The sequence below is a fragment of the Apteryx mantelli genome, chromosome 2 (assembly GCF_036417845.1).
Source record: "Apteryx mantelli isolate bAptMan1 chromosome 2, bAptMan1.hap1, whole genome shotgun sequence".
Classification (NCBI taxonomy): Eukaryota; Metazoa; Chordata; class Aves; order Apterygiformes; family Apterygidae; genus Apteryx; species Apteryx mantelli.
The window spans coordinates 77,467,973-77,491,487 of record NC_089979.1 but is presented as its reverse complement, the minus strand read 5'-3'; the positions used below and the strand labels follow the sequence as shown (position 1 = coordinate 77,491,487).

Sequence of the window (23,515 nt, the reverse complement as noted above, 5' to 3'; positions counted from 1 at the left end):
CTTGAGTGGGCAAATTCTGACACTAGCAAAATATCTTTTCAGCCTCAGCACAGTTGCTGGGATTTGTTATACCAACATAGAGGCTGACATATGTTGATTTTTACATCCAAACCCTTTGTAGACAAGCAATTTCTGAACATATAGCTCCATCTACAATCAAATAGTATTGTTGTCTGGATGGGAGGAACACTGCCATCCACTTGACTTTGGCAGCTTGCTCAGATCTGTACATGGGGACAGTTTACAGAGTAAGTTTTCATCTGCCCCAGAAAAAGTAGTTGAAATATAACCATACATACTATTCTCATGAGGTTCCTATTTTGATAAATGTTGTTAATATGTATGCTTAGGCCTCATTTTTGAATCAGAGAGTCAAGTACCAATAGTTTCTTGCTTAGCAGAGCTACCCTCTCCCCCACCCCCCATTACTCTGGAGATAAACACAACTAGAAGAAAATAAACACCTTCACACACAGTGAGTTTAATGAGGTTTCTGTTTCAGGGTAGATTTGTATACACTATCTTAAAAGTGAGTTTAGCTTTAACTGAAGATGGCTTGTATTTCTGTTTGTTATGACTGCGCTCTTGGAACTAGATACAAAACATTACAGAGACCTGAATTCATTGCTGTGATGCTCAGCAAAGCTGCAGTAACATAACCTGATGTCTAATAAAAGAGGAAATACCAGAGCTGTAACTCACAGCAATATTATTTCCACACAAAAAGGAAATGGGGTGCTGATAAGCCATCACCACGGTAGTTCTATGATGTCTTTTGTGATTTGCTTAATTTCCTTTGTTTATTTAACTTTTGTGATTTTCCAACCTGGGTAATTTTCCCTGAAATAATTTGAAAAGTTTATTTTAATATAAAAGGTACATCCTGCATGCAGCAAGTTATATAATTTCTATATATAGTTTGTAGAAAACTCTAAACCTTCCTTCTTTAACAAAGGTACATAAATACACTGTAAATATTATCTTGATGGAATATATATTCATGGCCACTGTTATAATACATCATTAATATTTTGTACATGTGCATAACCATGCTATTGAAAAATAACTTGAGGAGAAAACCACTGTATCTTTTTCACTGCAGTCTTTGATACAGTTCTATTATCCTTCCCCACCTCATTGCTATCATCAGCATAATTTCTTAGTGCTGACAATTCTGTGCACATCAGCTGCCCTGAATGGAATCAATTGCGGTCATGTAAATAGAAGTTCACCTTAATTATTCTCCTATTTGAAAAATCACTCTTGCTTGAAGCAAGTGATGCTTCATTTCCCTTTCTTGTTTTGTCCCCATCCTTTTCCCTCCCTACAGCTACAAAAATAATTATCTCCATGACAGGTATCCAAATTTTGATATCTGCCTCTCTCCCTTCAAAAACATACTCAGCAAGACTTTGTGACAATTGATCAAAATTATTGCAGTAATAGTTTCCAACACAGTCTTCACAGACACATTCACTTACCCATCGCTGGGAAGTCTGTCTACTATTAGCGCTGAGGAGTGGGAGTCAGGCTTCCTGGGGCTTCCTTTATCTCTGTCACTGATCCTCAGGAGTGAGTTTCTATACTCGTCTCCACAGTCTATACACACCCCAGATGTCCAAAATGCAGGCTCACACATCACCTTCCCTCCCTTTTTGTGATTCATCTTTTTTCATGAGAATAACATATAAACCTCAGCTTCTGCCTGGTGTCACTGTTTTCAGGAAGGTCCCCTGACAAGGCTTCCAATTTACTGCTCAGTCCCTTTGAGACAGACAGAGACAATCCTTTTATAACCCAATTTGCAGCTAATAGAACCTGACCAACAGGGACACCAAGGTGAATCTACAAAATTACTCTGCAGCTTAGTACAGGCTTGTACTGCCTAAAGCCATGGCCCACTTCTTTGGTCACCAGTAAAGCAATTTAACCATGGTGACTCAGTTCCTTCATCTATAAAACAGCTGTACTAATACCTAAATAAACCCTAATACCTAACACTACTTATCCCAAAAGGAGTTCTGAGAAGCTGAATATAGTTGAAGAGTGCTTTTTGACATCCATTTGAAACATCTTATTGAGCCGTTAAATACCTTTTGAGGTTAGATAATATTAATCCTAAACTGAATTCATCATGGCTGCAATAACAACTGATAAAATAATCCAAAGAAATCAACAAGAAAATCATGCTGAGAATTTATGCTATTATAAGTCTACGGCAAGGTAGCCTTTTCCTCCTCACGGCTCTTGGATAATAGTCCACCTCTTCTCAGTTTTCAGCTAAAAAACCTTTTCAGCGCTTCAACCTGCTTTTTGCATTATGAAGGTAGCTCTTAGTGAGCACTGCAAACATATAAAGAATAATCGCTCATGTCTTCAAAATGTAGTAATAACAACAACAACAACCTCTCTTCTCTGTGTATTTCTACATCTGCAAAAGGGGCATAATGATAGAGGTTCAGCTACTCTGGAGGGTTTGTGTCTGCTCTACTGTTTCCTGGGGTTCACCAACTGGCCATGAAGGGAGCAAGCAAACAGTGCACTAGTTACACTGCCCTGTGTTCTGGCTTCTGCATTTCCACTGCCGTGGCCATCGTAGCTGTCTTACATGGAATTGAAGCAATGGGAGCACTAGTAGGACGGAACAGGAAGAAACATGTGAGCAGATCTGCAAGGAGTTTGATCATACTCCCTTTGACATAACTGGGACTTTAGGTGGTGATTTCATTTGGAGCAGGACCAGGTCCAAAGAGAAACCAGAATTTTTAAACTGGAAGAATGAAGAGGCTGCACCCACACTTTAGTTGTGATGAGAACTCTTCACAGAAAAGGATGGAAATGTCTTTTTAATTGCAGTTGGAAGGCTTGCTTGTAAACAAAACTTGATTACTTTTACTCCAGGCAAGCCCAGGAACAAGAATAAGAACTAATGGTGACTATCCTACTCTTCTCCTACAGGCGGAGGCACAAAACAAAGCTGCTATTTTACCTTTTGATTTGTGGCTCAGTTTTGCTGCTGCAATCTCCAAAAGGATTGGAAACAAGCACGTAGCCTCACAGTTGCAAGTGCTGGATCTTATGCGAGGGGGGGATGACACATGTGAGATGACCTACAAGGAACATGACTATAAAGCAGCACAGAGGCAACATCACTATGTGAAGAAGACGGGAGTTTGAGACTTGGCTTTCAATACCAGATCTGCCAGGAACTTACAAATATGATCCTGTCCAAATCAGTTTACTGCTCCCTACAACCTTGTCTCCATCTGCTGGAAAAGGCATAGTATTATTTTTGAGTGTAAGTAAGTGGAATGGGTCACATAAACGGTATCCTGCTATTTATCCTATTCTCTTCAGTATCAGAATTATTCGGTCTAGTAAAGAATTTGGCTCAGATATCTAGTAACTCAGTGAAATTTGGAGAACAAAAAATAAGCATAGGAATGGCATTGTTGACATGTTCAGAAGTGGAATTACACCTATGCAGTCATGCACACTATTCATTTGGGGAGGGGACACACAACTAACCCCATGCATGGCTTGACCCTGTGCAAGCCAGAAGGTAATTTCTGAAGACGGTAGTACCATACCAGTATCTGAACAGAACTGGACTCCTAATATCCATAGTCTTGCCAAGTTACTGGTTAGGAATTAGAGGGGAAAAAAGAAATAATAAAGATATGCTTGGATGTTTTTTAACATGGAATATTTTGAGGGAAAGCAAGCTGTAAACAAGTGAAGCTGAATGGATAAATAAACAAAAGAAAGGACACCAAAAAGCAAACGGGTGAAAATCTCATGCCAGTGGAAATATGTCCCAGGCTAAGTGTGCTTTCAAGCAGCAAACAAATCATAATAAAGAGACCATGCTGCATGAGAAAGGCAAGTGGATTCAAATAGCTCTTTAAGATTGGTAAGAAGAAGGTCAGATACTGAGATGCTTGTCTCACTTGCATTGACTTCAGTTGGAGAGCGGAGGGGAGTGATTCATCGAGAACACACAAGAAATAGTGCCAAAAAGTAGCTGGGAAGGATATAAACAAGGTTGAACGGGTGGTCCTGTTTGTTTGCCTTTTCACAACGCAAGAACAAAAGAATATGAAAGGATATTAGAAGGCATATATTTAAATTGACAAATACTTCTTCAGTGTTACCTTGAAAGTTCAGAGGGATGAAATGTTCCCTTGAAACTTGATGGATTTTGTACTAAATGTAAGCAGGGACTGGTAAAAAGATGAAATCAGTATACACACAGAGAGAGCTTCCCTAATGCCTACAGATAGTATAAGCCAAACTACAAGGGGATACAAAATACCATGCAGCAGGAGCTGCACAACCCACTGGCTTTTCTGGGCTTCTCTAAGTGGGCATCTTCATAGCTGTTTACTGCAGGAAAGGGTTTGCTGTTTGCTCCGAGACATGCAGTTTTCTCTTTGCAGAGATGAGGGGCTGAGATGGGCTGTTCATGTTGCAGCTCCTACAGTTCCTACATTGCAGCTGATTCACTAACTGAAAAATGATACTATAACAAATAAATATATAAATAATTCTTCACTTCAGTCTTCAAGAAGCAAAAAGTATGACAGATGCCAGAACTAGCCAGAAGTTTCCCAAGGAGGGAAAGGAACTACAAAAAGAAATTGGGATGAATGTTAGAATACATGGTAATTAAAAGATGTAAAGACTGATGGAAATCCAGAGCCAGAGAGTAGCCATAAAGACATTTTGAAGAAACTGGCAAAAGATAGAGGAGGCGCCTCAGGAAATGCATTTCAATCCTTTTTGCAAATAAGGTGCTGTGACCTAGAGCAATTTGATACAGCACCTGTATGCAGAAGAAAAAAAGAATACCCAGGAAGCTGTCCTCATGATTAAAACCATAAAAATCACATACGTCATGTTTCCTATTCGCGCGGCAGCACACCATCCTGCAGCAGTGGGCCCGTGGGCAGAGCGGGAGCATGCGCCAGCAGCAAAAGGCCACTGGCCTGTGCGGCCGCCCGACGACAGGGCCGTGCCTGTCCCCCATCACCCGTGGGCACGGCACCCCTTCGCCCGCCGGGGCCTGCAGGCCAGCCCGCACCGGCGGCCGAGGCTGGGCGCGATCCCCTCTCCAGACTCCGTGGCTTGGCAGGGGTGGTTGGGCCCTGCTGGGGGGCGTGTGCCGGCTCCGGCTGCACGGCAGCTGTGCAGCAGCTTGGGAAAATGGCTCTCCCAAAAGGTGGGGAGTCTTTCACCCGCCGTGTGGGCTCTCCAGGTGGGCAGCAGGCACCCACCTACCCAGTCGAGCAGCGCCTGCTGCGGCCGAGCCTGCAAAAGGGTCTTAATGGGGCCTGAGATAAACAGTGTGAGGAGGGCAAATCCGTCAACCGCGTGAACGCAGCGGTCGCCCTCACTTTTGAGAGTGTATCAAATTCAGGCTCGTGTTTAGTGCGGGCACTGATTTACGGCAGCTGCTCGCGAAAGGCAGCTGCAAGCCGCGGGATACGCCGCGCCGCGGAGGGCAGCGCGGGCGCGTGAGGGGCCCCGCGCCCTAGAGGCCGTTGGGAGCGGGGCGCCGCCGCCCTTCTCCCACCGCGGCGGCCGTTAACGGCTGCCCCGGAGCCCCGCGCAGCGGCCGGAGCTCGCCCGCCCACCACCGCGCAGCCGGCCTGACCCGGCCCGGCCGGAGGGCTGCCCCGGCGCGGGGAAGGCGGTGCCGGCCGGCGGGAGCGCCTCCGGCAGCGGCAGGGGGCCCCGCTGCGAAGCCGCCTGCCGGCGGCATCTGCACCCGCCGCCGCCGGCAAAGGGGCCGCCCCCGCGTCCCGTGCCCCCGGCGGCAGGCGGCGCTCCGCTCCCGGCGCTTGGCGTTTTGGCGGGCGGCGGCGGCGTGGAGCCGGGCACCGAGGCGGTCCGGAGGGAGCCGGGAGGCCGGAGCGGGGCGAAGCGCCGTGCCGTGCCGCCCCCTGCAGCGCCGCCTCGATGGAGCCGGGAGGCCCCGGCGCCCACCCCGGCCCGGCCCGGCGGGGAGGAGGCAGCGCCTGAGGTGAGACGGGGCTGAGGTGAGGGCGGAGGGGCGGACGGGGAGCCGGGGAGGGGAAGGGGTCGCCCCGGCTTGGGGGGCAGGGCCGGGGCTTCCCTTCCCGCCCGGGGCTGGCAGGCAGGAACTTCGCTGCTAGCGGGCGGCGCCCGCGGCAGCGGTAACTTTGCGGTTGCCTCTCCCCAGAGCGGCGCGCCGGGAAGGTGCAGAAACTTTGGGCGACCAAAAGCCGACTTGGCGGCCGACTCCGGACGGGGCCCCGGGAGCCGCCGGGCCGGGCTGGGTGCGCCTCCGCTGCGCCGCCCGCCTGCCCCGCCGCGCCTCGGCCTGTGCTCGCCGGGCCGGGCCGGAGCTGCCCGCGGTGCCGGGCGCCGCCTGCCCGCCCGTCCCGTCCCGTCCCGTCCCGTCGGCGGCGCGGGTCCGGCGGGGCTCGGAGGGGCCGGTGGCGGTGGAGCCGAGCGCGGAGGGCGGCCGGTGCGGTGACTGCGGGAGAGTCCTTATGTCGGCGGCACTTCGGTTTGACTTCTAAAAGCGGTGTTTATCGCGCCCTCGCTGAAATTGATTGTGTACTTTGGCAGGTAACTCCACTTCGGAGCCCCGCATCGTGTCGTTTTTGGCTACCACTGAGCTCCTGGGTGTTTCTCACGAGCTGTACAGAATTAAATCTTTAGGCAGGTTTTAGCATCTCTTAAATAATATGTATAGATGAATTTCAGTTTGGATCCTAAGCAAAACTTGTTCTGAGTATGCACATCAGTCATGTTTAATGTTTGTTAGAGGTGTTACTAAAAATCTGAGTGTTGACATATTCTCAGTAAGATCAGACCATCAGTTGTGAAGGCATATAGGGGGTCTGTCTGATTCCCAACTAAACCAAACAGGTTTAATATATCATCTCCAGCGCTAGCCCTGAAAATGGGCTAAGGTTTCTCCTGAGAAAGAAGATTCTTGTTTAAAAGACCTTTGATGACCCTGATGTCTTGTAATGTTTTTTTCTGAAGAGGTGAGCACTCCTTCTCGTACAGTGTTTGTTCCGGAGTTACTTTTGCAAGAAAAACATTTTATTGCATCTCTCCCTCCGGGGGAAGATTGGCCTGGTCCATTAAAAAAAAAAAAGGCAAACCTCCACCTGAGAGCATATTTTTAGTACAGCCTGCAGCACCAAAGTTATTCCAGAAGGAAAGGTATCTTTCTAGTCTGCTTACCCACCCCTGGCTATTTGCATGGTTCTGAAATTACTTAAGGATGACCTTTAAAAAAAAAAAAGGGAGGTTTGCTCAGACAATCTCGAACCTCTTTTATTTGTTTTTCTTAAGGCTTTCCTAAAACAAACAAATAGAGCATTTGTAAGGAAACCTATGACTGAATATTCAGCTCTTCCCTTTGAGTAAAAGCTCATAGAAGTTCACAATTCACATGGATACTGGAAAGGTTTCTAGTCAAGCACAAAAGATCAGATCTGGTACTGCTAAAGTAAAAAATGAATGAGGTAGGGAAAAGGGGATAGTTCTTTTTATACACCATATAAAAGGAATTCAAGAAAGGAATTCAAAACCAGGGAAATTGCCTCTGATTTTTTTTTTCCAGGTTACTGTTGTTTTGGTTGTTTAATCAGCATGTCAGCTTCTATGAAGACTCAAGAGTTCTGCCTTTTTAAAATGTTAACAATGTCACTAAATATTTCCAGGCAGTGTGTATCTGAGACATTACTCCACTTGTTAGATTAAAGGCGTTTGGCCTTGCGCCTCTGGTCTTGTGCCTAATAATACATCCTGGGAGCACTGCATCCGCTGTCAATAAATGTCTGTCATCTCTTAGGACTTAATTATGAAATGGTTTTAAAACAGCACAAAAAAGAAATGTCCAGCTCAGCTTTTACTGTGATATATCCCTGTGTATGAATAACTCTCACAGTGCCCCGATGTATCAGCTGTGTCCCTATGAACAAAGCCCTGCTTTGTTTATGTGTCTTCAGTTTTAAAGCCCTGAAATGTATGGGTCCATTTTTTTCCTCTTTTAACAATTCTGTGTTGTTAAAGCAGATGAGAGAACAGTTGCATTTCTTTGCTGAACAAGGTGCTCGAGTAGGACTGTAACATCTTTGGATGCTTCTCGGCTTTCCCTTTTCTTTCTTGTTGTGTTTGATTCTGGGAGAAATTACTTTAAGTGCCTGACTAGGATTTCAGGACAGTCTACGCGATTGCTCCCAGACCATCCATCTGGCTTCTCCCACCGAACCCAGTACTAGCTGGAAAAGAGCTTTGAAGATCTAGCCAGTGTTGGATGGATTTTTATAAGCTGTGGAAATGATCTGTAAAATTCAGAACTAAATCTTTTTGTAGCACAAGACCTGTTTACTTGGAGAACCTAGTGCCAGAAAAGCTGCTGGGAACTGACAGTACAGTAGCTAACCTGCCCTAACATCATGCACCAGGCACTGTTGGTACAAAGTAAGAGTATCCAGATGGTGAGTTATTCCTGAATAAGTATTGTCCTCCGAATTCTCAGCATAGCTTTTTCCTCATTAACTTCTGTGTAGACAAGTCTCTGTTTGTTTTGAGCTCCTGGTAGACTGGGAGAAAGATGGAGTTGGACATGATCACTGTGTCTTCAGATTGTTTGCAAGACAGAAAGAGAGGCAGCATTTTAAGACTGAAGAGATGATAAACTAAATTTTCAATTTTAATGTTATTAAGGGAAGAAACAAACAACAAAAAAAAGGTAGTGAGAGCTCTAAGCAACGTTTTCTAAAGGTCTAAGTGATTGAGGAGGCTTTGTCCTACTTTAAAAGTGACATAGGCACATAGGACCAGATTTTTAAATTTGTAATACAGATAAGCCTTAATAGGGGGTTCAGGAACTGTGTCCTACATACGTAGGTGAAATGGATCCAGATTATTTCTTCTCAAACTTTTTGTCGCTCCACTAAAAAATGCCACATCAGCTCTGGCTAGGTACCTCTTTAAATATTCCATGTGTGTTGTGTTGCATTGAGTAGCTTATTTGCTTAATTAAGACATCAGTTTTGAGTTATGTGACTTGCACATTTCCCTGCTGAGATTAATGTCTTCATCAGACTGATTACTACACCTTTATAATCAGTAGACCTTAATGCTTTGTTTGTGTCAGTCAGGCATTTTTTAAGTACCTATTAATGAAACTTGACAATTTCAAGTTACTTGGTATTATTTCCTGGTGAGTTATGATTTGTATTCTTGTTCTGTATCATATCTGAATCTGTTCTCTGTTTCAGCAAGCAGTTTAACCATACAGATAGTCAGACTCTGCTGCTTCTATTCCTCTTATGTAATATCTTATCCTGTGAAAGACCTTTTTGCTGCTTCTCACTTTTCTGTTTCTGATGGGACTAAGATACTAAAGTGAATTGAGATACTGAGCTGTGTGGTTAAATGGGCAGAACTGAGATTAAAAAATAACATCTTTGAAGACTCTAGCTCTGTTCATCCAGGCTGATGCAGGGCAAATGCTCTGTGGCTGTCTGTGGCTTCCTCCTGACTTGTCAGCCGAGAATGGGCTCCCCTTGTTACTCATGATGAGAGAGGGGGCCAGAGTCCTACTGCTTTCTTAATATAGTCCTTCTGCCCTTACCAAATCAAGAATCATCTGTGATGTCTTATTAAAGCTAATGTGGTTTAGGATGAGTGCTTTACATTTAACAACTTTCAGTGCATCCACTAACCTTAGGTGCACGTACTCTCCTGAAGAGCAATTTCTGGAGCATTATTCTTCCTATTAAATATTAAAAATCATCTGTATGTGGGTTTTGTTTTGTTTTTTTCCATCCTGGAAAAGATGAGAAGTATACAGCTTCCCAGCTTCTTAGCATGAATTGGTATCTCTGATAACCGTTCAGGTTTTACCAACAAATTTGCCATTTCATAGCCACATTCACAATAAAAATCTAAAACTTTAAAGCAAATCAGAGCTTTGTGATATTTTTCCTAGTGACAGGAAACTAACAGAAGAGTTTATATTACTTTAATTGAATCAAGTCAGTTTAAAATGTTCCTACTCTTGGGTGGTTGAAGTCCCAAATGATCTCCTTCTCTTTGTCTTTCAGGAGTCTAAATAATTAAATTAAAAATAGCGTAATTAAAACTGGTAACTGCAATGCCAGCTGTTGGGAATCATAAACATAATGCCATTCGTTATACAGGGTGTCTGCACAATAATGGTTCTCCTTGCTCTGTGCTACTTGGTTAACCAGCACCTTTCATCTTCTAAGCTGTCTTGGTAGCATGATGAAGTTTGTTAGAAAAGAGGGAGCTAAATAAACCATGTTAGATTAATGCTCTGTCTAAATGGCAGGAGATAAATCAATATCAGACAAATGGGAAAGAACATGAACATTTAAAAGGAGAAAACTTGTACTCAAGCTTCTAAGAATATTAAAGCAACAGAGATTAAACAAAAACAAAGCATTAAAACAACATCATTTCAGTGTCTTTTCAAAAGGTGAAGAATTACATATGCCAGTGATTACTAAGATTACTCTAGAGTCTTCTTTTTCAAAACTTTGTATTTCTTGAAGAAACAAGCACTGTTTAGATTGAGATGGTACCCACAAAAAGCACTTTGTAAAGATTAATATTGTTTTTTTTTGACAGTTCAGTCAGAACCAGTTTTCTCAGCCGCCTTTTAATGGTTCCATTAGCAGAATAGACTGATATCAGCTGGAATAACGGGTCAGTTCCAACCTTGACTGGGTTGAGTGGGTGCTGCCTTGGGCCACGATGCCCACAGCTCTCCCTTCGGTTAGTGGGAGCTCCAGAGGAACAGCTGTGGGCATACTGGTGAGACTCTTCTCAACCCGAACTGGGCACCAGGGCCAGTGCCCAGTACAGCTCCTTCCCTTCCTCTCCAGATGGAAAGGGTAGCTGACAAATAATATGTTGGCTTTGCTTGATATGCCTAGGGTTTGAGCATGGTCCTCCAGGAACTTCTGAGAGGAATGATGCATGTATTTATTTTCTGAGAAGAGCCAGCATGAATACGTGCATCTTTTGCCATCCTGTGATTTTTTTTTTTAATTTTTTTTTTCTCCGAATGTTTCTAGTCAGACACATTATTGGAATGAGCTGAAAATGAGGTTTCTCAGATGTATGGTAAAGCAGGCATCGTATGTGTTGGCTGTGAAGCAGGTTTCTCGAATGTGTCATTTTATGCACATTTACCCTGTTGTCTGAATTACAAGGCATCTGTAATACGAAAATGTGAGAGACTGGACAGACAAAAGAAAGAGAAGAAGTAAAAATCAGTTTTAGGATAATTCATCCTCCAGGGATTTGGCACAGCTGTAAGAATAACTATGTGCCAAACTTTGTACCCCCTGAAAATTATCCTTATGGTATCTTCCAGTCTAACTCATTTCTTAGACTTTGGGAGTTTATTCTATTCAGGATGAACTGAACTGGATCCTGAACTGGAAGTTCATTTCTACCCACTGTTTTTTTCTTAGATTAGAACTGAACCTAAGCTGTAACTTTTAAATCTTTGTCACACCAAACCAGCTTTGAATCAAGGAAAATACTTTTTGGTTACTAGTTTGATGGAGGGAGGTATCTCTTAAGATAGATCTGCTTACTATGGTGGCTGTTTTGAACTGGTGAGAACTTGCAGCATCTCAGGCTCCTTCTCTGACCACCTCCTCCTCCTCCTCCCCCGCCCCATCTTCCCTGGCCACATGGCTCACCATCCCGTGGAGCTCCAGCCCTGGTCTCTGTTCATGATACTGCCGCTGTTTTGCAGACCCTAGCCGGGCACACTTTGGGGTGGATGTATTTTGAATCTGCCCCAAGTGGACTCTAACAGAGCTGCTTCTAGCGACAGAGGGCTAGCATGTTTGGGGTCCTCTTCTCTGCTAGTGGAGATCTGAGCATTGCTGCCAGCAGCATCTGGTGAGAGCCTGCAGCATGCTGCCTGCCGAAGGACCCCACGGCAGTCCTCGGGCAGCACAAGTGGCTGTGTTTCCGTGCCTCCAGCTTTGGTTCAGCGCGGGTGGGCGAACTCGGGAGCACTCTGCCTGTTATTCTTAACTAAATCTCCCTGCTGCCTGTCTCTCACTTCCAGGGCGGCACAGCCCCTTAGCCCCATGTGTTAGGCTTACTTAGGGAGAAGCTAGAGTATTGTGCTAGGCTGTGACAGAGAACTGGGGTATGTGTGCTGAAGCCCTCTGTGTGATCCTTTCCAGATTTAAATGTTACCTACACTGACATGAATTGATTTGAACTGGTTCAAATGGGTTTGGGATTACCAAGCTGTTATTGGCCTGAGCTGGAACGACTTCAGTCACAGCTAAACTCAAAATTTCGTTACAGCTCAAGTGACACTAACTGGAAAAATATTTGATGTTTTGGTGGTTTTATTAGATAAATCATAATATTAGAACATCATATTCAACATCAACAGCAATATTCTGAAGTATATGTGGTTTTGACCATACAAAGGGTGCAAATTAATGAAGGAAAAGATGCATGATGCCCTTTAATGAGTTGAGATAATGTTGCCTGTACGGGTGGTATGAAGGAATGTCAGCCAGGAGTCTGGCATGCTGTCAGAGATTGATTACCAGGCTGATGGATGGATTTTTATTTTTATTTTTTTGATGTGTGGAAAAATGTACATTTGTTTATTTATATTTCCAAAAAGAGAGCCATCCTGTTTTGGAAATGAGATCAAAACAATTGCTAGGGAAAATGCATCATAAACACTAGAAAACAGTGAAAGGGTCAAAATAAATGATAGGATAAAGGATAGACTGAGCCTGAGGAAGATGAGTTGTTGAACTCAGAGTGAAGTGCAAGAATCTTAGGTACTCCAGGCTGAGCAGATTGTGATGGACAGCAGGAGAAATGTTTGTTTTCCTTTAGAAAAATCAGTGCAGTTTTTCATTTACTAAAGCCAGGAAGCCAGAGCCTCCATGGAGACTCTGTGGTCATAATATAAATTCATTCAACAAAACTGAGTGAAACCCAAGGCTCTTTAGATTAGAGCTTTTCAAATATTATTCCAAGGCTAAAGTCTGTGTGGGTTAGGATTCTACTTCATTCTGACCTGCTAGAATGAAATTTTTACTTGGCTCTCAAGAGTGGCTTCTCTTTCTTCACAGACTGCCTTTGATAATGTTATTGAATTATGGAGGAAATATATATAAAAAAAAAAGCAGATATTTTCCAGGACACAGAACATGCATTCTCAGAAGTTATCGTTTCTAATTCTGACACCTGAAATGATTCTCTTTGGAGTTTGCTGTAAAGTGCTTCTAGTTAATGAAGATTATGATACACCATCAGGATTGATACAATCTTTCCTTGTTTCATGCTTCCTTTTCCTCTTTTTTTTTTTTTTCCTGTAGTGAATTTGCAGTTATATTCTGATGGAGGAGACCTGCTATCTCTCCACAGAAAGACTAATACCACTTTGTTACCATTACTGGACTGTTTGCCAGCTTTTGAGGCTGCATGACATTGTTTAGCTGAACTGTTTAATTGGTTATCATAATGCACATTGATCTAGTTCAAAGCTTACCCTACCGCTCAGAGCAGCAACTGATCTTGCCTGCCTGCTGTTAGCAGACCTAAACAATCAGTGAAAGCGCAAGAGGCTTCCTTCAGGTTTCTGTTGAGCAGGTATGCTTACTTTAAATGATGTCATTTATACAGTGGCTCTCAGTACCCACATGTACATGTTAAAATTTTGACTCTGCCTTGTGTAACTGCAGAGACAGTCCTTGTGGAAGTAGTCACGTTTCTATTTTCCAACTGTTAGCACCAAGCTAAGTTTTATGTGCGTGAGCTTACGTGGGCGTATCTTCTCCTACCTGTAATTCAGTTGAACTTGGGCTCATTGATTAAGGGAAAGTCACGATACCAGAATAACACATTAGGGATCTCTCCACTCTTCAACCTACAAGAAGGAGGGAACAATTCCAGTTGTACCAGTTCTAGGTATGGTTGATTTGCTCTAGGTTCTGTACCTAGGAGAGTTTTCTTGCAGTGTGCCTGTCTTTCATCTTGTCAAGTTCATTTATTTAGGCTTGCCTTTGAGCTCTATTTTTTAATGTTACTAGATGTCTGTAAAGTCATCGAAAGTGTTTCAAGAGGGACTTTTTTTAAGTATGACACTAAAACCCATAAAAACCTTTGAAAATATATATGGATAAGAGAAGTTAATCGGGGTTATGTATGAAGGAGAGAAATAAAAAGAAGCATTTAAAATGTCTTCTATTGATTGTGAAATGAAAGGTTAGGTGCATGGGAGCTCAGAAATACAGTATGCACAACCTTATTTTTATTGGCATCAGAGCAGAAGCAGCATACCCTCCACTCTTTTGAGAGGTGCAGCATTTGATACTGCAGATGGTGAATCTTCTTTTTTGTGTGTATATTCTTCAATGTAAATGTCACTAAAATATTTCTCAGTTTAGTATTAAATTTTTTCCCTAAATCCCTTATTCTGAGTTCAGCCTCTCTTGGTGGCTTTCCGAGGCTTCCTGCTGTGGAGGCTTTCTCTGACTGCAGAAGGGCTTGAATTTGTTCTGGAGGCTTTTGATTAAGGGCTCGGCGATGGAAGCAATTCCTGGCTAGATGGCAGGGAATGTTCTTGGCTGTGTTGATGCAAGTCAAAGGAGCCTGTCCAGATTTACGTTGGTATAAATGAGAGTACATCTCGGCCCTAGAGGTTTGTTCTTCTATTTCTTTGTACTTGTACTGTACTCTATAATACTAATCCAGGACTGTGAGGGTTTGGACTCTATTGTCCTTGGGCCAAGCTAGGATGAAGCTTCTGATTTCATCTTTTTCTAACTTTAAAATAAAAATTAGTGAAAAGCGCTTACATTCAGTGCCTGATCTTGCCAAATTTTAATCTTTATGACTAATTCTTACACAAATAATCCTGCTGAATACACTGGTGGCCTTAAGTGAATATGGACTCTGTAAGTAAGGGGTTTCAAGAATGGGTCCTTATAGAACATGTAAAACCTTGTATTTATCAAATCTCATGCATTCTAATTACTAGTTCACAGTTCCTATGCTTTGTCATGTTAATAAGTGTAGTGAATCATTTTTAATAGCCGTTTTATTTCTCTATAAGCTCTGATAGCTTCTGTGGTAGACCATGACAAATAACACCTGGTCTAATTCTTTACATGCATAAGTGCATACTTATAAAAAATATGCTTTTTTGTTTCATATCAAACATGGACCCTTATGCAACAATTTATTATAATTATAAATGCTAGGGTTTTTTCCTTTTTTTTTCTTTAAAATTGTCTAGAATTCATTTATTCCCCATTTGAAGGGATGTTCCTTCAGCTTAAATGAGAGAAGACCAATATATCTGAGACCCATACTTCAATATGTTTTAATGAACTGGGTTAATTGAACTACTTATTAAAAAAAAAAAAAAAGTGTCATAAGGGGGCCATATTGCTACGTGCAGTCTGAAAAACAGAAGTTGGATGAGGATTTGTCATGTATAATGGCTGCAGCCTGATTCTTCTCTGAAGCCTTTGGAGTCAGCATTTTCCTGGACTTCCCTTTTCTCCTCCTTGGTTGAGAAGCTTTTTTTAGGCATGGTTAATGATCAAAGAGAGTTGGTGACATGATTTTCTTTTTGCCTCCCTTTTCCTTCTCGTGTCCTTTGTTCTGGTTATTCAAGCTTGAATATCCTTGCAAAAAGGACAGTGTTTAATTGTTCTTCTTTTACCCCTTGAAGTATGGGCAAATTAACCAATTATACCCATAAACTAAGGATACTGTTTATTGCAGAAAGATAAAACAAGCACATAGAGTGAGGCGAACAGTAAGCTGGAATGATGGTGTATGCGGTGGTAGGCTTGGCAGATTAATACCTGTTTAACTCTGATCATATCTCCCTGAAAGAAAGAAAGAAGAAGCAGTAGCTTAGACAAGATAGATTTCATCTTTCTTTCCAGTTCTCTTCACCACTATCACTTCAGAGATCTCTGCAGGGTCCTGGCACTGTATGCTGCAGTCCTTGCCTTGAACTTTGTCGTAAGAGCTGTATGAGGCCAATAATGACCTACTTAACAGGATTTTGATAGCTGTTTCCTTTTCAGTTTGCCTGTGCACCTTCCTTAACTCAACCAACCTCAATTGCAGGCAGAACTGTTGAGGATACAGGGTACAGATCTCAGAGGAATTCACAGAAATAATTTGCAATCTTGACAGAGAGCAATATTTTCTTAATTATCTTTTTCCATGAATCTTGAGAACCCACTGGAGTATGTCAGTTTATACCACTCTTGGCGTTCTGAAAAGTGGACCATTATTAAAAAGAAAAAAGAAAAAGTGATTGTACCACAGAATGATTCTACTCTACAATTTTAAAGTTATTCTATGCATCACTGGAGATTTCAGTGCAAAATAATGAAGCAAGAGAAACAACTGCAGTTATATTAAATAGGATAAAAAGGTATGAAAGAAATTAGACCTTTTATTTTCAGAATGTAAACCAAAATGCAATGTTTGGGTCTAGGAGCAAACTGCCCCTAAGGGCAAGATACGTCATTATCGTGTGTTATGAGGTTCCTTGAACCTCCTAGTGAATTGTCTTATGGCAGCCGCTGATTTCTTCTGTCATGTTTCTGTTTGAGAGCTACTAAGAGAAGTCTGGCTTTGAGCCATTCATTGCTGGAATTTCAGATGGCCATCAAATGTATTCAGGTAGGCATAATATATGCATAATGATCCATGTTCACTAAAATGACAAACTAATGTAAAATTACACACTGATATTTTGACTTAAAAATGATAACAAGTCAATGTAGAACAACACTGTACAGGTTGTTTAACTGTATGTTTGGCATCACTTTCAGTCCTCATACTGAACATAACTTATGTCATGAACATGAAGAGCAAGATATGTCTGCATTCACTTGAGGGTTAATAGCTGTCTTTCCCCAGAGAGCCATCTAAAGTCACCAGCTGCATGTTCTTTATAGACTTAGGGCTATCCATGAAGAATCTCTGAAAAAGTTAGGCTCTGCAATGCCTGACTTTCAGTCTTCTAAATGGGGTCCTAAGCCCATGATTCAGTGTCTCTGCTGCTGATACAATGCACATATGCTGCATGAGGATTCCTGACAGAGCTGTTCTGTAACATTCTCCAGTCCTGTTCCCCAGCTACTCAGCTTGAGTTGCGTAGTGTGTCCCATAAATTGTCTACAGCCTGTGCGATGGAGTTTCCTTTCTCTGGAAACTAGAGTACTAGGGAACGTGGGAACAGAGAGGAAAATGGGCAGCTAGATGTCTCTGGCATAGATTCAGGATACAGCTAGCATTTGCACCTGGTTGCAGAAGACAGAAAGTATTCCCAGAGTAGATGTTGTCGTTATCACTTGTTTACCTCTCAGTGCAGGAGTGTTTCCGAACCAACACCACATAGCCAAGGCTGAGTCAAAGCTGTGAGCAGGTACCTCCTTGAGTCCCATGAATGCAGACTGGCCTTTCAGGGTAGTTGCCTTCGATGGTTCTTTGAAAGGACAGAGTTGAGCCCGCTGCTTTCTTTGAAAGCACAGTGAGGTGGGACAACAGTGCCCTTGAGTTGGAAGCATAAGACTAGGAACTAAATCTCCCTCAGGGATTAAAACCATAATACTTAGCATCTAGAGCAGTGCACTGAGGCTGGGGGTCCTCTTCAACTCTCACACTGAAGCTCTGCCACCCATCCTGCAAGACTCCTGGGGCTGAATTGAGAAGGCAAAGGCAAGAGCCTGATGCTGTGCCCTAGATGTTCGGGCCTGTATGGGTGGTGCTGTGTAGCTTGCCTCTCATCTAGTGAGAGGGAGAATGAAAGATAATGAATGAATATGATAATGAAATGGGTATCGCTCTGCCACTTCCTTAATTTTATACAAACCAACTGGTAAGTGTTGCAATGCCAGGAAACAATATGTGGGTTTCCAGAGGTCTGAGGATGGCTTTAAAAACATTTTTATGTTGCTTACTCACTCATGTTACATTACTGCTACATCAGTGGGTTCTCAACAGCACATCGATAAGTATGATATTAGCACAGTTATGGGCAGGTCTTTGTAATTATGTAAAAGTAGTTTCATTTATCACTTTTTATTTCCCACCCGCATTTGCGACTGTGTGTTTTGTCTGAGATGCCTGCAAGTTTCTCTGAAGCAAACAATGTGGCAGCAATAGAGGCTGTTAATTCCATAGCCCTAAAGGAAACTAAACATTTTTGACAGAAAAGATAAAGCTCAGTAAGGGAATGTGTGTGAGTCAGTCTGGGTGCTTTCTTCTTTGCAGTTGCACTTACTGACTCTGAAATGGTCCTGGCTGCTGCTAGCACGTGTAGTCCACCTCTCCTCAGATGGGCAGCCCCTCTGCTTTTGGGGGGCAGAAAAAGGAAGAAGTTTGAGGCTGATAGTTGTACACCACACCTCTGGCTTCCATCCCAGTATTTGTATAGCTGAGTGTCAGGAAAGGGTGCGAGAGGGAGAGGTGAGCTGTGTGGAGGTAGCAAGTGATGCCAAAGTCCCTTTGGAGAGGAGGACAAGGCAGGGAGGCAGCCAGGGAGGTGATGTGCCATCTGTGACCTGGCATGCCAGACTTGGCAGGAGGGAAAATTAAGTGAGGCTTCGATAGGGATGTCTTGGCTGGAGCTTTTAGTTCAAGTATTTTTTGAGGTTAATAGATGATAAGGTTTATTGCACTCAGGAAGGGCCAGGAAGCTAGTGGTTGGATGCAGGGGTTTAGACTTGACTACAGAAGAAGAGGGACCAAGCTGAAAACCAAATTTAAGTATTATTGCACAAGACAGTCCTGACTCCTTATGGGCATTGGTATTGTAGAGCCCCTTGAAGAATCTGTCTTTACACAGAAGGTACTGCCTAACCTCTGTGATATGTAGTAAAGCTGTTTTGTTATAACACATGTATTACAAGGATAGATTTAGGCTGGGACTAACAGTTTTAGCTCTTCTCCCACAGCCTCTCTCTTGTTCCCACAATACAGGGGAAGGGAATCAGAACAATGCTATGGCTTCCCCTCCACCTCCTCAAGCCCCCTCTTCTACTCACAAGGAGTCAGTGATGAGATACGATCATATGCAGAGCAAGGGAGTGTCATTTCTCCCTATCAGTTGCCTCGTGTCTTTGGCGTATCCTGTCATGGACCCAGACACGAGCCTGTGCCCCTGTTGCGGCACCTGATACACGTGTGGAAAGGATGCGTCTGCTTCTTTCAAGGGTGCCTAAATCTCTGAGAATACATGTCAGCACCTTGGGGTGTGAGAAGACACATTAGCCTGCAACTAAACGTCAGTTGTGAAGTACACGCAGTTGTGGGGAAGACTGAGTTAGCGGACTGAAGTAGGCAGAGTTGACTGTCTCCAGAGGGAATGTGAGTGAAGGAGGGGTAAACAGCAGCATATGGCAGTTTGGCTCTGGAAAGGGACTGTGCAGAATGGTACCTCCTTATTTAGTGGATGAGCTTCCTCCATGGATGCAGGACCATGTGCGCCAACTTTGATTTTGAAAAAAATCCTAATTGCTTCCTTGATAACTGAATGGATTTGGTCTGAAAAGCAAGAAACTCAAGGTGGCTTTGGAAAAAGGTTTTGTTTGTTTGTTTTTTCCAAAGTGGAAAGACACTTTCAGCTTTAAGGCAAATAACATATGTTAGAGAAGAATTTTAGGAGGCAGTACACAATGATTTTAGGCCAAACCCTGAGAAAACATTTGGAAAGTGTTTCTGAAGTATCTGAATGCAGAGGAAAGAATGATTGAAAAAAGTCCCTTTGCTTTTCTCTTCCCTTGAGCCGGCCAAAATCAAAGGAAAATCTTCCCTTAACCAAGGCCACATTGTCTTGGAAACATTTGCAGATTGAAGTTTCAAATAACATCCATTCTCCTACCCTGAAAAATCTGTAGGCTGAGAGGTGAAGCACAGGCAGTAGGAGACTGGGCCATAGTAGGAAGAGATGAGAAGCTGTGTTCGGTGTGGCAAGTCAAAGACTTTTTTTTCTTTCATGAAGCTACCTTAAGCTCCATCTCATGCCCTGTGAATCACCTTGAAGAAGTCATAGACTGCTGCCATGAGGGGGTGAGCAAATGGCAGTAAGTCACTGACGTACCTAGAGTGGTGTGGCTTGGGTAGAGAGGCAGAAGGCTGGATAAAAAAAAACAACTCAGTGTAACTGAGATTTTGGTTTTTTTATATATATAGCCCTTATGCTCAAATCAACATGAGAAATGCCCATTCATTTTCAGATCAAAAATTAGAGCAGGAGATACACAGAATATTTCCTTAAATTTTGACTTTCCAGCATGTTGGTAATCTGATACAAAATCTGCAGGCCCCACCCTCTGAGGAGAAGTCTTATAGCTGTACTTGCATAATGCATGCAATAGTGTGCTCACTGAAACAATTTCCAATAGAGAGTCTGGTTTAAATAAATAAATAATTTGTATCTGCCTGCTTTAGGGAAAGCAGTCAAATGGTGCAGTTTCAGAGTACTTGGTGTATTGTAGAAGTGAGGAGCAGAAGAAAAACTGAGAAAAGTTTGTTTACTTATTGACTAGGAAAGGGAAGAAAATACATTATTTCTAAGAAAGGAATACACTTTTGGTTTCATGGTTTATATAGTATGCCCCAGGTATACTTCTAGGCATTGAATGGCAGATGGAATAAGTCTAGTTAAGGCTAAAGATGTGTACTAAAAATTTATTATAATCTTCTTGTCAAGGTTGTAGATTGTCCTTATGTCATCTCACACTGGTATTTAATTTCAGCAGACCGAATTTTGAAAGTTTTTAGGAACTGTCAGGAGTAATCAACTGAGATAAATCTGTGGAGGGAAAGGATGTTGAGAGGAGTTGTGAAGCGCTGACAGATAACTTCGTACACTGCAAGCCTAAGGGTTGTGTGTGCCATCTAGCAGCAAGAAAGGAGCCTAGTAATAGGAGAGGAAATTTGGTGCTGCTCTTTATCCTAGAAGGTAAAAGACTATATGAAAAAGAGGGGCATATGCAAGGTTAAAAGTTTCTGTTGCAGATACTGACTGGAAGTTTCAAGCAATGAAATTTGTAGAGTGTAAACAAAAGCAAATGGGAAGATTTAAAGTAACATTTATTAGAAAATAAGATAACTTATAGGAAAAGGCTTTAAGAACAGAAAGAGTATAAATCAGTAAAACAGAATGACTCTGAAATAAAGTGTGAATGCACCAGTTATGCAGGTTTTCTTGTTCTGTGAGCTCTTGCACATTCTGAATTTTACAGTAGTCTCTGACCAGATGTATTTTCAATGAATCAAGTGTCATTCTTTTCTTATAGAAACTGCAGATGATTAAAGGGAAACCATAGCAATAATTTACAATTTTGAAATTTAGAATTTATTACCTAATGTGCAATGTCCTCTAGATTAAATAGCCAGATCTTCATTGGGCTTCTGGTTTGTGTGTTTGCATTCATTCAAATATGAAAAATTTATATCTGAGTGCATAAAGTTGCACTTGAACAACCAGCCATCTGAATAACTGCATAGCTAATGACCCAATATGACTATGTGGCCATACTTTTGTACATACAAAAAAGGAAGGCAGTAAAAATGTAACCTTAAATATCATTTATTTTTGTCACTGTGTTGATAATTAAAAAGCTATTAGTCATTGCTTATTAAAAGTATCAGGAAAATTCCATTTGTTGACCACCTATTCCCTCTGTTGTAATAGTAACTCACAAATCTTGTTGCCTTAGTGTGTACAGCAATAAACAAAGATAGTAAACAGCTGACATCAGTGCACAAATGGTAAATGGAAAGGCAGGGCAAACTGCAACTTTTGAAACAAGCACCAAAAACAGTTTGCCATTTGAAAAGATTTAAGCGTTGTCTTAAAATCAATTTCAAGGCCTGTGGGGATCAGATCACAATAGCTTTGAAAGTAAGACCTAGATAAATAAATGTCAAATCCCTTTTTCCAAAACCCAGCTTCAGTAATCCATAGTCTGTCAGACAGATTGTAAAAAGCAACTTTGGACTTTGCAACTTAGAACTGATGGCTAAATTGGGATGAAGTTCTGTGGCTGAAAACAATTGCAGGGCTATTTTTTACAACACATGACCAAATTTTATGTGATTTATATATGTTATATGGTATAAAAGTAATTATGCATGTCTCCATGGAAGAGAAAATGGGTCTGCTAATGAGGAGGTAGAACTGACACATGATGAGTTGGTACTGTGAAACATTTATTTGGGGTGAAAGGGTCTGTAAAATGAAGAAAAGTATATTGCTCTAGTGGAGGGTAACATGGAGAGAGAGTGAAGAAACTACTTAAAAGGAAGTGAGATTTGCCAGATTAGGAGAAGCAAAAAAAGATATCACAGGCAGCTCCTTTGCCTTTTCTTTTTATTATTAGCAGAGTATCAGATAGGAAGCTAATAGATGAGGGTATTTTATACATGCTTTAGTAAAAGAGGAGATCAAGACTTAGTTGAGAATATCTGACAGGGAGGTGCTCGATAACAGGTTAGATGCATCCAGGAGAATTTGCAGTGAAAATGCCTGTAACATCTATACAGTTCCTCCCCACTGTCCATCTGGAATGACTTAGCTGGGGGTAGTGGAGCTTTCACTGTTTCAGTCCTCCTAGAATGGAAATAAAGACATTTAGGAGTTTGAGGAAGGGAGTGTAAATGAGGATCCATGTTGTCAATTCATCCACCTTGTCCTCATCTTATCCCTATTATATTGCACTCAGTTTTCAGGAAAGCGCCTGTGTAGTAGTTTTTGAGTCTTCGTTTGTTTTTTTTCCCTCTTATTCAGTGGAACCACACAGGATCCTGTAGGTCTTCTGGAGCTGAGGAAGCATTGATTCTGTGTGCAAAATACCACAAGTCTGAAAATCTGTCCAGATTTACATGTAAAAAGAACGATGACATTCAACACTGTTCTGTAGCCAGAATTAAATGAGCCTTCTTAATTTGGTAGGCTGTCCTTATTGTAAGTCTGCATCTACAATTTGGGCATCTTTATTAGCTGTGTATTTATAACATTTTGTGACAATGTGACAAACAGCACAATATACTGGCATTCCAAAATAGGTACCAATTAATGCTCATATGATGTCTGTACATACATAATGAAAAGTAGCTTGCTTTTCTGTCATGGACTGGTGAATTCAATGACCCTGATTTTCCTTTTGCTGTAACAAATTTCAGGTTGTCTTAAGTCTGGGGGAATACAGCAAATACGCAAAACAGAGGCAAGAGGCAAAAGCATGAGAGCCTAACATATGTATTACAGAATGGGATATTTAGTTGATTATCTTTACTTGTTTTTATGGTTGGGCTTTGTTTTTTGTATAATATAATGAATGTTAAGATTTCTAGGGTTTGGGGGAGATTGGCTTTTTTGTGTTATTCCTGGAAAGTGCAGTTGTGTTTAAAATCCTTCTATCTCATCCTACCAGTTTAGGATCAGGAAGGATATTTA

At 42.1% G+C, this 23,515-nt stretch overlaps 1 protein-coding gene across 2 annotated transcripts in view; it reads left to right on the top strand.

The window, feature by feature from the left end:
* Positions 1–5,892: 5,892 nt before the first annotated feature.
* KCNG2 (potassium voltage-gated channel modifier subfamily G member 2) overlaps positions 5,893–23,515 on the top strand; it is a 59,649-nt gene continuing 42,026 nt past the window's right edge. Inside the window, exon 1 of one of the 2 annotated variants that reach the window (XM_067290942.1) lies at positions 5,893–6,025. The gene's annotated coding sequence lies outside the window, so the exon portion shown is untranslated. Of the gene's footprint in view, positions 6,026–6,561; positions 6,598–23,515 lie in introns of those variants that run through there. The other variant, XM_067290944.1, reaches the window with a different exon arrangement.